A 14496-nucleotide genomic window follows, 5' to 3' on the forward strand; every position below is an offset into this window, starting at 1 on the left:
AACCTAACTACAGTTTAACTAGGGATTTTCAGTTTTCAAAAAAACACTTGACATTGTGTCATCGCAAGGCAAAGGGAGGGAGGAACCATGCAACATGACATATGCAAAAACAATCGTGACGAGGAGAGGAGGTCCCATGTCATGGCAAGGCGAGGGGTTCCCTACCATGATGTCCCCATAGAGAGACAAGACACAATCTGAGGAGGGTACCATGCCATGGTTTTGAAACAAGCATGTAAAAGGGTGCAACACCACGACTTCCTAAGAGGTCACCCATTCCAATACTATTCTGGTCCAAGGATGCTTAACTGCGGAGTTTTGATTATATCCAATGTGTTAGCGCTAATATGACTGCACCACGAATACAGTAAGATTCCAAAGAGCTCTTGTATATAAACAAAGTGGGATGACAGAGCTCAAGAGTGAGGCATGGAAGCATGCCATGCTATTCATGCCACAGAGAACACCTGTCCACACAATCCCTAAACCCCGCACACATAAAGGCAATGCATAAAAGATCGAGTCATAGAATCCATGCCATGGACAAAGGACTTGGAATGCCATCGGGTGCCATTTATGACATGGAGGACGAGCATCCACGTGAAGAGAACCCCATGCATATAGAGATAGTGGCATACAAAAGATTAAGTCATAAAATCCATGTTGTGGAGGGCATGTGCCCATGGCATGTCATGCCAATCATGCCATGGAGGATGCGTGTCCACATAAAGAGAACCCCATGCGCGTAGAGGCAACATCCAAAAGATATGAGTCATAGAATCCATGCCATGGGGGTGAAGGACTTGGAATGTCATGGGGTGGGGGCCAATGGCATGAGGTGAGACAAGCATGAAAATCGCACAAACCCAAGCGAGCCAAGGCGAAAAAAGGGGAGAAGGCACAAGGTGAAGAGAAGCCTATCAAACCACCTACATCAGTTAGGTTGGATTGGGTGCATGGTGTACATGAGGACTTAGGAACCTGCCATGGCACACAAGGGCCAAGGCCAAGAAAACCCCACCGAATAGAGTGGAAGGGGAAAAAACCGGTATGGCAATGAGCTAAATCTCAATGGATCATAGTAGCAAGAATACTCTATCGTTTATAATATCTAGCCATATATTTAAGTCATGTCCAAGGATTCATCTGCCCGGCCATTTAGAATTTCCATTCAAAGTTCTCAAGAAAACCACTTCCGATGCCTTGAGGGAGACTCTCAACACATGCTCTTGAGGATGCACAAACATCCCTACTATCAATTGGGTAACAACCAAGGAGGTAGAGAGCACCGCGTCTAGCATGGATTCTAACTTGGAGGCATTCGCTCACAATCCTATACATGGCAGTTTTGTGCCACTGGCTTTTCAATCAAGTGCAATGACCGATTATGTGAATCAATGGTTCCTCTTGTACTAAGTCGAATTACTATTGTGGCACTGCTCATCAGCAGGGTAAACTAACCTGCCTCATGATGGTCTAAACCTAGCTCACATTACCTATCGGTGGCAAAACAATCCAACACTGGCAAAATTTTCTTTGCAATGATAGGAAGAGTCGACATCGAAGGATCAAAAAGCAATGGCGCTATGAATGCTTGGCTGCCACAAGCCAGTTATCCATGTGGTAACTTTTTTGACACCTCTGGCTTCAAATTCCAAAACACTAAAGGATCAATTGGCATGCTTTCACAATTTGTATTCGTATTGAAAATAAAAATCAAATGAGCTTTTACCACAAGAGATTTTTGTTCTCGTTGAGCTCATTTTACGACACATCTGTTATCTTTTAATATATGTGCTGCCCTAGCCAAACTCCCCACCTAACAATGTATTCTACCTCTAGATTGGCACATGAGTATGCCTTAGACTAGAAACAGGGATTGAGCCTGCCTCCACTTCACAGAATATGTAAAATAACATTAAAAGTAGTGGTATTTCACTTTTGCTAAAGGCTCCCACTTATTTTACACCTCTCAAGTCATTTCACAAAGTCGGCAAGCTCAAGAGGGTCTCCTTTTCCCACTGATTCTTCCAAGCCCGTTCTCTTAGCTTTGGTTTCACTAGGTAGTAGATAGGGACAATGGGAAACTCATTAATCCATTCATGCATGTCATTAATTAGATGACGAGGCATTTAACTACCTTAAAAGAGTCATAGTTACTCTCACCATTTGCCCACATTTGGTTGAATTTCTTCACTTTAACATTCAAAGTATTGGGTAGAAATCACATTGCGTCAACATCTGTAGGGACCATCCCAATGCTTTGTTTTAATTAAATAGTTGAATTTCCCTTGTCCATACAGGTTTTGAGATGACTCTTCATCACCTAGGGAGGGCCACACCGCAAGGAACAACGTTCTACCCCCTGTGTCGAATCGGCATGCGAAGGTCCACCCTTGCCACTAGGACAACTCGAACAAGCCCTTGACACAGCCTTCGAGGTCAAGAAGCAAACCCCTAGACCTCACCTTTAGAGTCAATCCTTTTTCAAAAGTTACAAATCTAATTTTGTTAACCTCAATGTGAGATGGCGAAAATATGAAGCAAAGAGTGAAAAAAGGATAGAAAAAAGAGCAAAGGCACAGAGGTGGCTCCTAAAGCTAGGCTGAGTCAAAAAGTGCAATCTTAAATGGAAGGCGCCTCAAAAAACTCTAAAAACTCTTGTAAAAGAGTGCTTGGCTCCCTCATAAAAGAATAGACGGGTGTAGGCTTAAGGCATCAGGAAAAAAGAGGGAAATAGAAAAAATGACCTTGCCACAATGGCCGATCATGTAAAAAGGGATGGATGCCCATGGGATTTTAGGGCTTATATATAAAGTTCAAAAAGTGAATAGAAGCTTCTTATTCTTTGGTGTGTGGCTAACAAGAGTCCTCTCTTCTTCTCTTCTTCTCTTCAAGCAAGACCTTGCCTAGGAAGGGGTTTAAGGATCAGGAGACCATAGAAGAGCTCATTTTTCACCCTAGCATTGAGAGAGAGAGAGAAAGAGAGCTGCCATTGGAGATTCGATTCGATCTTGCTATCGGGGAGTTCTTTGTACGCGTCAGGTATATCAAACCCTTCCTCATGTATCCTTATTGTGATCTGGAACTTTGTGTGCCTTGTGCTTGCTTGGATCACTGGGTTTAACGAAATCATCCTCGGCGCTACCGTCATCGCATGCAATTCAACACGTCCGAGTGGCTTGGTTTTGGACCGAGTCCTAGAATTGGCCCTCGGCCCTCTTGCACTTTGCCAATTTGGCTCATCCGAACGAACAACTCAACCAACTTAATTTGGCCCAAACCAACTCAACCATTTCCACTTGGTCCTTTTTGACTCGGCCCCCATCCAAACGATTGACTCGGCCCACTAACCTAACTCGGCCCTCGGCCACGTCCATTCAGTCATCCGAGCCACAAATTCAGCCATTGTTCCTATTCAGCCCCTCGGCCCGTCCGAATCCACCACTCGGCCCCTTGCAATTTCAACGAGTTAGGTCAAGTCAGATTTTTGCATTTTTTTTTGAAAATTTACACCAGACCCAGCCAGATTTCAATCGCACAAACCTTTTGAACCATCTCGACGCCCAAAAATCGATTCTGGCGCAAGGAATACGCAAATTCGCAAGATGTAGCCGCTTAACAGCTTGAGTAAGTTGTAGAGAGAGTCATGACCTTACTGGAGCCAATTGAGTCATAGACCTTGAAACAAACCTAAAACGAGTAAGAAGATGCAACAAAAAACCCTAAAACCTATCAAGATGGCCAGAAATTGATCGAACAAGCCTATCAGGCCTAAGACAAAAGGAGAGTGCGTAAGCCTCTTAGACACGGGTTCTTCGCACTCATCTTAATTTTCAGCACTTGAAGTACACCTAAAAACAACCGAAAGCTTGATTGAGCACAAGTGCACGGAAAAGAACACACACACGCATACATTTAGTGGAGGCAATTTGAGGATTGTATGTAATAATTAAGAAACTTACTCAGATAAAAGAACTTGAAGAAACCCACCAATAGGAGAAGATCCCAAGATATAGACGAGCAATCGGAGCCCAGCGTAGGACCAAGCGAACAAGGACAGAGGCATGGATCTACCCGACTTGCTTACCCTTATCGACAACTTGGTGGAGCACGAGAACGCAACCATGTCAGCAGAAGAAAGCTCAGATCATAGGCAGAATGAGGAACTCAACTTGGGAGTTTTCCCAGAAGCAATCCAACAGTTGGTGAACAGTTATGATTCTCGCGCTCGATATGAGCATCGTAGTAGAATGGTAGAAGCCATCATAGCTGACCTAGAAGAGAAAAGGAAGCTAGCCCACAAAGCATTGCAAGGCATATTGAAATACAACCGAGACTAGCACAATAGGAGCGTGAGGTAGAACATAGAGATGTAAGAGGTATAAGGAGTGTTGAACCTAGCAAGCAGGAATCGAACTGACCATGAGAGAGTGCTAGAAGGAGACTTGACGCTGAGTGAGCTTCTCATGAAGCGATTGCTAGACAACACAAGAGCACAGCAGAGCGCTCTAGCATTAGCGATGTCACTACTAGTAGGATTAGAGGCAAACCAAGGCTCTAAGAGCCAGCCTAAGATACCAGTTGTCGCTAAGCAACTCGATAAGTACAAGCCCCACGACGATCCATACAACTTCATAGAGTAGTTCGAGCAAGTCTACAAGGCCAACAATCTCACCGACTTGACTCAACACTCTCAAGCATTCGAGCTTTGATTAGGTGACAACGGTCGGACTTGGTACACGAGTCTAGATGCCGCAGAGTGAGCGAACTTCAATGATCTCAAAAATCTCTTCATTAAGATATTTTTTGAGCTTGGATAATCTGACAACCTGCTAGTACGACTTATGAATGTCAAGAAGAAAGAAAAAGAGGACATCCGCAACTATGTGACCTATATGAGGAGTCTCTTCAAGAGAATCCCGATGGGTGAATGACCGTGACTGAAAGGGCAGTGTCGATGGTGTTCATCAATGGAATACAAAATGAGTAGCTTTATAAAGCCTTGGCACGCAACTCGAGCTTGCAGCAAGGCGCGCTAGCTAGGGTGTTCGAAGAAGCCATTTGAGTAGATGACCAGCTGAAGGAAAGAAGCTCCAAGAACTCAAATCAAGAAGAGACCAACTCTAGAAGTTCAAAGAGAGCTTCACCATCCAGCGAGCGAGGCACAAGTACCCAAGATAAGGGAAAGGCCACAAACACCAACTAGGAATTGGTCGACATGAAAATGGAAATAGCCAAGATGTAAGAGATGCTAAGATGACCAACATGTCTACACATTCAATGCGTGTGTACTATGGCAAAAACCACTTGCGAGCCGAGTGTCAAGACCCCAGGTCACGACCTTGTGCTAATTGCGGTAGGTTTGGTCATGACGTTGCACATTGTAGATTGCCTAGAAGACTTCCATACGCACAACAATACAGTCAACCTTACCTAGCAAATAGGCTGCAACAATTCTTCAGAAGGGGAGCCTCATTGGCCCTTCATGTGCCAAATGACGTTAAGCTGGGTGTCCCTAGAATGGACATAAATCTTACTAGAATACCTAGACTGCTTGGTCCCTATGTGACCTATTCATGCGATGCTCCAGTCCACTATGTGAAAGAGCCAAATGAGGAAGAGACTTACGTATACCCTTACGTCTTGCACGACAATGAGGGCAACACAATCATTTTGGACTATCGACGAGTACCAGTGATGGTGTTAGTTAGGGGACGAGGTAGAGGTCTAGGAGGGCAAACCCAAGAACAAATCATGTGTTAGAGTTGCAATCACCCAGGACACGTCTCATCACGCTATCCTGAAAGGGAGTAACAAAATAGAGACAAGGCTGACCTAAGGTGCCCTAAGTGTGGAATCACTCATCTCTTCATTGACTATCCAAAGCGAAAACCATCCTCAAGTTTAGCTAACGTGCCATCCATCCCATTGGAACTGTTTGGTGTCGAGAACCTTGACGGGGAGGCTACACCTATTCCATTGCATGTCATGACCCGTGCATAAACGAAGTAAGTCGATATATCACTGCCAGGTCCTAGCAATCTTGACGCACTGTTAACCATTAGATGAACAAGGTGGAAAATCTAAAAAAGCTAAAGCAGAAGACAAAGGCCAAGGCAAAGTGAAACAGAAGATGAAGGCGTGCCAAGAAAAATCTAGAAACACAAGAAGCACAGAAAAATCCTAAATAAGGGAAAAAGGTGCACAAGGAAAAGTGCAAGTCAATACTTTTGTAAAAGAGTGCAAGCGCATCATGATTTAATTTAAGAAGCACTGGGCTCTCACCCGTACAAAAAGGAAGCTAGGAATATAGAAGGGCAATGGAAAAAAGGGCCTAGACCACGGCTGGCCATGTAAAAAAGGGGATAAGGGGATGATCACCCAAAAGGGATTTAGGGTTTTGTATATAAAGTTGAAAAGTGAATGAGAAGCTCATTCTTGTGTGTGGCCAAAAGTGGCTCTCTTCTTCTTCTTCTTCTTCTTCTTGCTTGCTTAAGCTTGTGCTTGAGAGAGAGTGTGTGAGAGTGTGAGGGAGTGAGTGTGTGAGGGTGAGAGACTGAGGAGGAGAAGCTCTCCATCTTCTCCTCTCTTCTTCTCTTCTCTTCTCTTCTCTTGTCTTGCTCACGACAATGGAGCTTGGAGCGTGGAGTTTGAGGATGGAGTTTGCTTGAAGCTTGCACTTGGATTGTAGAGCTACCGGAGTGCGTGGAAGAGGAGGTAACTTGATCATCATGGGGGTAAGCTCACTACACCCGTAGATATGGATGGCGCATTGACTATGTGAGAGGTAGCCATTAGTGCTCAACTTGGAACTCTTGAAACAATAAGCGGTCCATGGGTCTTGGCGGTTGAGCGAAAGCTCCCACATTTTGGTTCTGTTACCGGGACCAACAAATTCAAGCCTTGAGCAGTTGTGCGCTTTGAATCAAGCATCAAAGTAAGGGTTTTCCCCGAACCGGTGCTTAAGGTAGATAGGTAGGAAGCAAGGGAGTTCGAAGAGGTATTCGATCTCCTTAGCAAGTAGGTTTTTGGTTTTTTGGATTTGAAAAAATATGTTGGAGTAGTGTAGTTATTTGCTTTGTGATTTGGGTACATTAGGGTAGGAAAAAACAAAGAAAAAGAAGAAAAACAAGCATCAGGGTTTCTACTGTGATAACAAGGCATGAGGGCTTGATTCGGTTGTCGATTTGAATTTTGGAGTTAATTGGCTATTCCAAGTATATGCAACTCTTCCCCTCCATCCATAGCTTTGATCTGGAGGTGTGTATGATAGGCCGTGACCTGAATCGTGTGATTTGAGTGATTTATCGTTGCGCCGACCAAACTCGCGCTACATTCGGCTAGTCCGAGTGACGACGATTCTAGGCCAAGTCTGAGAATCACCCCTTAGGCCCACTACTGCTCGGACTACCTGACTCAACCCACTCAACTCAGACACCCACCGCTCGGCCTATCCAAATCAACCATTCGGACCAACTTTGAAATTCGGCCTCGGCCATGCCGACTTGACCCAACCCCAGTCGGACAAGTTGACATTCGGCCCTCGACCCAGTTGACTTGGCTCTCGGCCCACTCGGCCACTCAGCCCTCGGCCCAGTTGACTCAGCCCTCGGCCCACTCGGCCACTCGGCCCTCAGACAACCAAACTCGGACTGGCCAAATTTGACATTCCAACCAATTACATTCGGCCCTCGAACGGGCCGAATCGGGCATTCGGCCCCTGCAATTCAGACATGTTGGGCCAAATTTGGATTTTTTAAATTTTAACCCGTAGACCTAAAATTGACCGAGAGACCATATAAAGCCGAAACCACATCATAGATCTATCACTGGGCTAAAATCTAAAGCAAGTAGTTCAAAACTTGGTAAAAAACAATCATTTAAATCGCGCATGGTGTTTATCATAACGGCCCTACAGGCTGGGGGGGACTGTTCCCCTTCCCCCCCCCCCCCCCCTCCACACCTCCCCCAAGTAGGTTGGAGAGAAAATGTGCGCCGTGACAGGGCCTGCAAATTAGATCATAGTGTAGTAATGGCTCTACACAAGCATGGATTCTCACTTGCAAAGGAGCAATCAAAAGCCCATACTCAAACAAAGACAAACAAAGACCCTAGAACCTCAATGGGCCAATCTAGCCTACAAGGGCAAAAATGCCATACCACAAAAACACGTATGTATTGCATTCAGACTGCATCTAGTCAAAGCAGAAAGCAACAACATCAAGCTACAACTGTGAGATTGACTAGATATGACAGTCCTGATGATAGATGCACCTTGAATAGCACTGCACAGATGATCCAAGATATCAGTGGAGAAATCCACATCTGATCGTGCAGTTGGGGACCCAAGGGCATTTGTCAGAAGGCTTAAATTTATAAGCCAAGACCCAGAAGATGAAGACATAGTACCACCTACTTATCTTAGGGTCAAACTCACTAGGAAAAGAAAGCACACTATCAATGCTCTGATTGATAAAGGAGCAGATTTTAATATCTTGACCTATGAAGCATGGACCCTACTAGGCCAACTAGAGCTCACAACAACTAATGCAACTCTTAGCCCTTACGAGGGACACCCACAAGCACTCATAGGGAAGTGCAAAATCCTTACAACAATTGAAACTGAAAGCTTGTCTATCCTATTTCATGTTCCTCCAAATAGTGCTAATTGTGGGAAGAAAACCCTCCTAGGAAGACCCTTCAAAAGGGTGACTAAGTGTGAGGCTGACTATGTAGCACAAAGGATACACTTGACACTACCGGGTGTGAGGATAGTCACAACCTTTAGCAAGGATGACCTCATCGAACCTCGAGGGAAAGGCAAGGAAGTTGCTGACATAACAGTCAAGCCTACTAACGAGAGCAAGGACTTGTTGGAAGAGTTGATACAAGCACAGGTCGAACAACGAGAACCATTGAGTGAGTCCATGCCTGAAACAAGAAGGTCAAGAGACAATTTCAAGGATGGGCTTTGGACGTACAAATATCATAGAAGACCCCAAAAGAAGCCCAATCCTTATAGACGAAGGCATCGATGAAGGGTCAGCACAACGCCATGATGGATATCCAAAGCATTGCTACATGCTCAAGGGTATTACGTAGGTAACCGATGGATTTGGGTGCCAAAACCCCCTGCTAAACCTCCTCTATCAACTGAAGGCTAGATTGTATCAAGAGAAAAGAAGCGTAGGAGGAGATCTAAACAAAAAACCAGGTCTCGAGTCAAAAACATTAGAGTGACTGAGCCCCTCACGGTCAAAATCAAGAAACCAAACATGACTAATTGGAGGATAGATCCTTAGCCTAGCGTGCTTGACAAGCAAATATTAGATATAATCGTTGAGGATACGCAAAAGCCACTAGTGCCCAAGGAGCCTTTGATTCCCCGAGAGGATAACAGGCATCATAGGCGCAACATTGCTCATGGCAAGGTTAAAATCAAGAAACCAAACAGGACTAATCGGAGGATCGATCCTCAGCCTAGCATGCTTGACAATCAGATATTAGATGTAATCGTTGAGGATACGCAAAATCCACTAGTTCCCAAGGAGCCTTTGATTCCCCAAGAGGATAACAGGCATCATAGGCACAACATTGCTCATGGCAAGGTTAAATGCTCAACAAAGCAAATAGTAAAATCATCTAACAACCACGAGCAAATTTTCCAGCCAGTGTCGGAGCCACTTAGGAGTCCCAAGTCTCCTACACCCTCTTTTCCTAAACGGACATAGGAAGCATAATAGCAGTCATCAAGTGCAGCTGCTCAATCCCAATCTCTATCTCCATCTAAGCTTCCAAATGTCCAAGAGGTGGGACATGACACCATCCGTAGCTCTCGGCCCAATGATATGCCTATGCAACCTAATGTGACTAGATCTACACAAGTGAATGCTCAAAGGACAACAAAAGACACGACCACTTTCGATCGCCCTAGAGACGGTCAAAATCAAGAAACCAAACAGGACTAATTGGAGGATAGATCCTTAGCCTAGCGTGCTTGACAAGCAGATATTAGTTATAATCGTTGAGGATACACAAAAGCCACTAGTGCCCAAGGAGCCTTTGATTCCCCAAGAGGATAACAGGCATCATAGGCGCAACATTGCTCATGGCAAGGTTAAAATCAAGAAACCAAATAGGACTAATCGGAGGATCGATCCTCAACCTAGCGTGCTTGATAACCAGATATTAGATGTAATCGTTGAGGATACGCAAAAGCCACTAGTTCCCAAGGAGCCTTTGATTCCCCAAGAGGATAACAGGCATCATAGGCACAACATTGCTCATGGCAAGGTTAAATGCTCAACAAAGCAAATAGTAAAATCATCTAACAACCACGAGCAAATTTTCCAACCAGTGTCGGAGCCACTTAGGAGTCCCAAGTCTCCTACACCCTCTTTTCCTAAACGGACATAGGAAGCATAATAGCAGTCATCAAGTGCAGCTGCTCAATCCCAATCTCTATCTCCATCTAAGCTTCCAAATATCCAAGAGGTGGGACATGACACCATCCGTAGCTCTCGGCCCAATGATATGCCTATGCAACCTAATGTGACTAGATCTACACAAGTGAATGCTCAAAGGACAACAAAAGACACGACCACTTTCGATCGCCCTAGAGACGGTCAAAATCAAGAAACCAAACAGGACTAATTGGAGGATAGATCCTCAGCCTAGCGTGCTTGACAAGCAGATATTAGATATAATCGTTGAGGATACGCAAAAGCCACTAGTGCCCAAGGAGCCTTTGATTCCCCAAGAGGATAACAGGCATCATAGGCGCAACATTGCTCATGGCAAGGTTAAAATCAAGAAACCAAACAGGACTAATCGGAGGATCGATCCTCAGCCTAGCGTGCTTGACAATCAGATATTAGATGTAATCATTGAGGATACGCAAAAGCCACTAGTTCCCAAGGAGCCTTTGATTCCCCAAGAGGATAACAGGCATCATAGGCACAACATTGCTCATGGCAAGGTTAAATGCTCAACAAAGCAAATAGTAAAATCATCTAACAACCACGAGCAAATTTTCCAGCCAGTGTCGGAGCCACTTAGGAGTCCCAAGTCTCCTATACCCTCTTTTCCTAAACGGACATAGGAAGCATAATAGCAGTCATCAAGTGCAGCTGCTCAATCCCAATCTCTATCTCCATCTAAGCTTCCAAATGTCCAAGAGGTGGGACATGACACCATCCGTAGCTCTCAGCCCAATGATATGCCTGTGCAACCTAATGTGACTAGATCAACTCGTGCTCGATCTACACAAGTGAATGCTCAAAGGACAACAAAAGACACGACCACTTTCGATCGCCCTAGAGACTTGACACTGCAATCTCCTAACAGTAGCCAGTCCATTGAAATAGCTGCTACTACTTCCAATCAGGGATCACAACACTCACAACCCCTGGCCATGACAATGCCCCTTGCGGAACATGTCCTTAGCAGTTCACGTGTGGAGGAGGTGCCGCAACCAGCATCCTTGACAACTCTAGCACTTCCAAAGTGCCTAAACCCTAGGCTGGAGGAGTTAAATAGAAGGGAATTGGCTGAAGAGCTAGACTCTCTAAAAAGAGAGGCAGTTGTACCCTCATAACCTAGCGAGGCTATTCAGCAGGCCACGTCTATGTCCCATGAGGACACACTAGAGAAAGAGAATGCTAAGGCCCAGCCAAGCACATTGACGAGACCTAGTTCAAGGTCCCGAGTCTTCAAGGGATACACCTCAATTGCCCAAGAAAAAGAAGAGAAAAGAACGAAACCAACAACGGCAGTTGCAAGTGGTTGTAGACCCAAGAAGATTGAAACCAAGAGTGCTGAAGAGCTAAGAAATAAAGCATCGAGACCATCCACCAATGAACCCATTGATGTCTCTCCTAATAGCATTGAAACCTCAGACACATCCATGTGTTCTGAAAAATCAAAGCAGTTGTTACCATCAATGGTTATTTGCAACACTCAATCCATTGACAACAACAGAACTCACATTGAGCAATCAAGAGTGGATACAACACTGTCACAACAGGGTGACAAATTTATATCAGTCACGTCTAAGGAGAACCATGACACAATAACAAAGCCTCAAGGGAAACATGGAAACCCTGAGAGCATAAGCAACCCTAGCGTTGACCAATCTTGCTCATCTAGGCTTGAGCCCCCATATATGCTAAAGCCTAGGGAAACACCTAGAACCTTGCATGAGATAGCAATCGAGCAAGCCCTCGTTGAACATAGAAGTGTCGCAAAATGCTTAACTAAGTTGGATGCTAAGCTCAAAATGTTCTCATGTGTCTATGTCCTGGCAAACATGGGTGCATTTCCTAAGGAGCAGCTTGAAGAAAACTTGCCATTTTGCCTATCCTGGGAAGAGTAAGAACATCTTGACGAGCACTATGACATGCTCCTGCATGAACGCATGCAACTCTCCTCTGACGAGGAAGCCGACGAACTACGCTTAACTGTAACATTCAATGCTGTACTCTTCCAACCAAATCTCTTAGAGATAGAGCAACTAAAGCGACAATCAGAGGGTCGAAGTCAATTTGAAAAACGTTGGTTTGAAAATCGTGTTGCAATGGCCGAACTAGGAGCCCAAATGATGACAGTCTCAGAGGAGCAATTGGCCAAATAGCGGTCTCAAAGAGACCCAACCTATGTGGCACCAACTTCCTTTCGAGTACTGACTGCCATTCGAGGTACGGACTTAGCTAGAACTAGCCAAGAGAACTCTCTGGTTGATAAGGTTCTCACTGAGGAGGAGTTACATATTGCCAGTAGACTCGGACAAGGTGCCATGCTACTCGATGTTGCAAAATATCTATCGTTATTGAGTAAGCTGCCACGAGTACTAGATGCATGTACCACACTCCAGTACAATCCAAAGTTCTACAATTGGCTTTTATCCTCGTAAAGTGACATGGATTCGTAAATATGTATATAAATAAACAATGAATTTTGTGACCTTGTATAGACAATATCAACAGACACAAGCAATGATAGTCAATCGCAGGGAGAAGAGTTGGGTTTGACAGGCTAAGCTCCTCAGGTCCTCCTCTCACCACACATTTAAAAGTCGTGTGACCATTCCCGCCTCCAATTAGAGGACATGCAACCCTCATTATCACCATCGAAAGCCCTAACCAACATCTTTGATGGTATAGATGGGACACCGTCCCTTTCTATACACCTTTTCCCTTTTCGGTTTATCCTTCCGAGGATGAGCCTTGCCCCATGGGCTCTTGACAACCAGTCCACGCAACTTAGCATAAGCTAAAATCTGCTAATGGATGGAGGCAAAATGAACATCATCACAGGGGCCCTCCCCCTACAACATGAAAGGGAGCGACAGATCGAAGGTTGGACTCGAGAGCTATGGCGGGAGAGCAAGAGCAAGAAATGGAGAGACTAGAAATGGGAACTCCAACAGTCACAATGTGTGATTGAGCCTTCCTTTATTCAAATTGTTACTAAAAGGATAAAGAATAAAGTGGCGGTGACGGGCGCCCACCACCTGCATTGTGCAGTGGTGGTGATGTCAATGTAGTAATACACGGGCGGCTAGACAGAGGCGCCTTTACCCCCAACAACGTCCCACTTAAAGGTGAATCTGCCCTAGTGAGGAGTGAAAAGAAAAAGAAAAAGATAGTACAACATGTACACATGTACAATGGGATGGGAAAATACCTCATCTCATCCCACACCTATCAACCTCCTGAGGAAGGCAAAGCGCTTTGTAGAGAGGCTTTTCGTGAGCAGATCTGCAGGATTCTGGCCAGTCAAGACCTTGACAAGTTCAACAGACTTGTCCTCAACGACCCCATGTATGAAATGATACATCACCTCAATGTGTTTCATCTTCGCATGAAAGACCGGATTCTTGGCTAACTGAATAGCACTCATAGAATCCTAATGCAGTGTAGGGATAGCATCAATACCAAGGTCCGCAGCCAAACGACCCAACCAAATGGCCTCCTTGCAAGCCTCAGTGGCTGCAACATACTCAGCCTTTGTAGTAGAAAGGGCCATGCATTTCTGCACCCTGGACGTCCAAGAAACAACACCTCCAGCATATGTGAATACATAGCCAGAAGTGGACTTCCTACTATCTACATGTCGTGCATAATCAGAGTCAGTGTACCCCACGACTCTTGTATCCTAGCTGCCATAAATATGCACATATTTGCAGTGCCCTTCAGGTACCTTATGATACCTTTCATGGCATCCCAATGCTTCTTGCCAGGTGTAGCCATATAGCGCGCCGCCAGAACACCAACTGCAAAGGCAATATCCGGACAAGTGGCTATCATGGCATACATAAGACTGCCCACTGTGGATGCATAGGGAATCTTGGCCATCTTGACCCTTTACTCATCTGTCTGCGGACAATCAGCCTATGATACCTTCACATAAGAAGGCAATGAACAACCAATAGGCTTTACGTCTTGCATGCGAAAGTGCTCAAGGACTTTATGAATATACTCCATCTGTGACAAG

At 45.0% G+C, this 14496-nt stretch overlaps 1 pseudogene; it reads right to left on the minus strand.

Moving 5' to 3' along the window:
• Nucleotides 1-1042: 1042 nt before the first annotated feature.
• Nucleotides 1043-2529, minus strand: LOC148034045 (25S ribosomal RNA; annotated as a pseudogene).
• Nucleotides 2530-14496: the final 11967 nt, after the last annotated feature.

The sequence above is a fragment of the Lygodium microphyllum genome, chromosome 7 (assembly GCF_053477565.2).
Source record: "Lygodium microphyllum isolate KBCC chromosome 7, Lygodium_microphyllum_v1.1.10, whole genome shotgun sequence".
In the NCBI taxonomy this organism is placed as follows: Eukaryota; Viridiplantae; Streptophyta; class Polypodiopsida; order Schizaeales; family Lygodiaceae; genus Lygodium; species Lygodium microphyllum.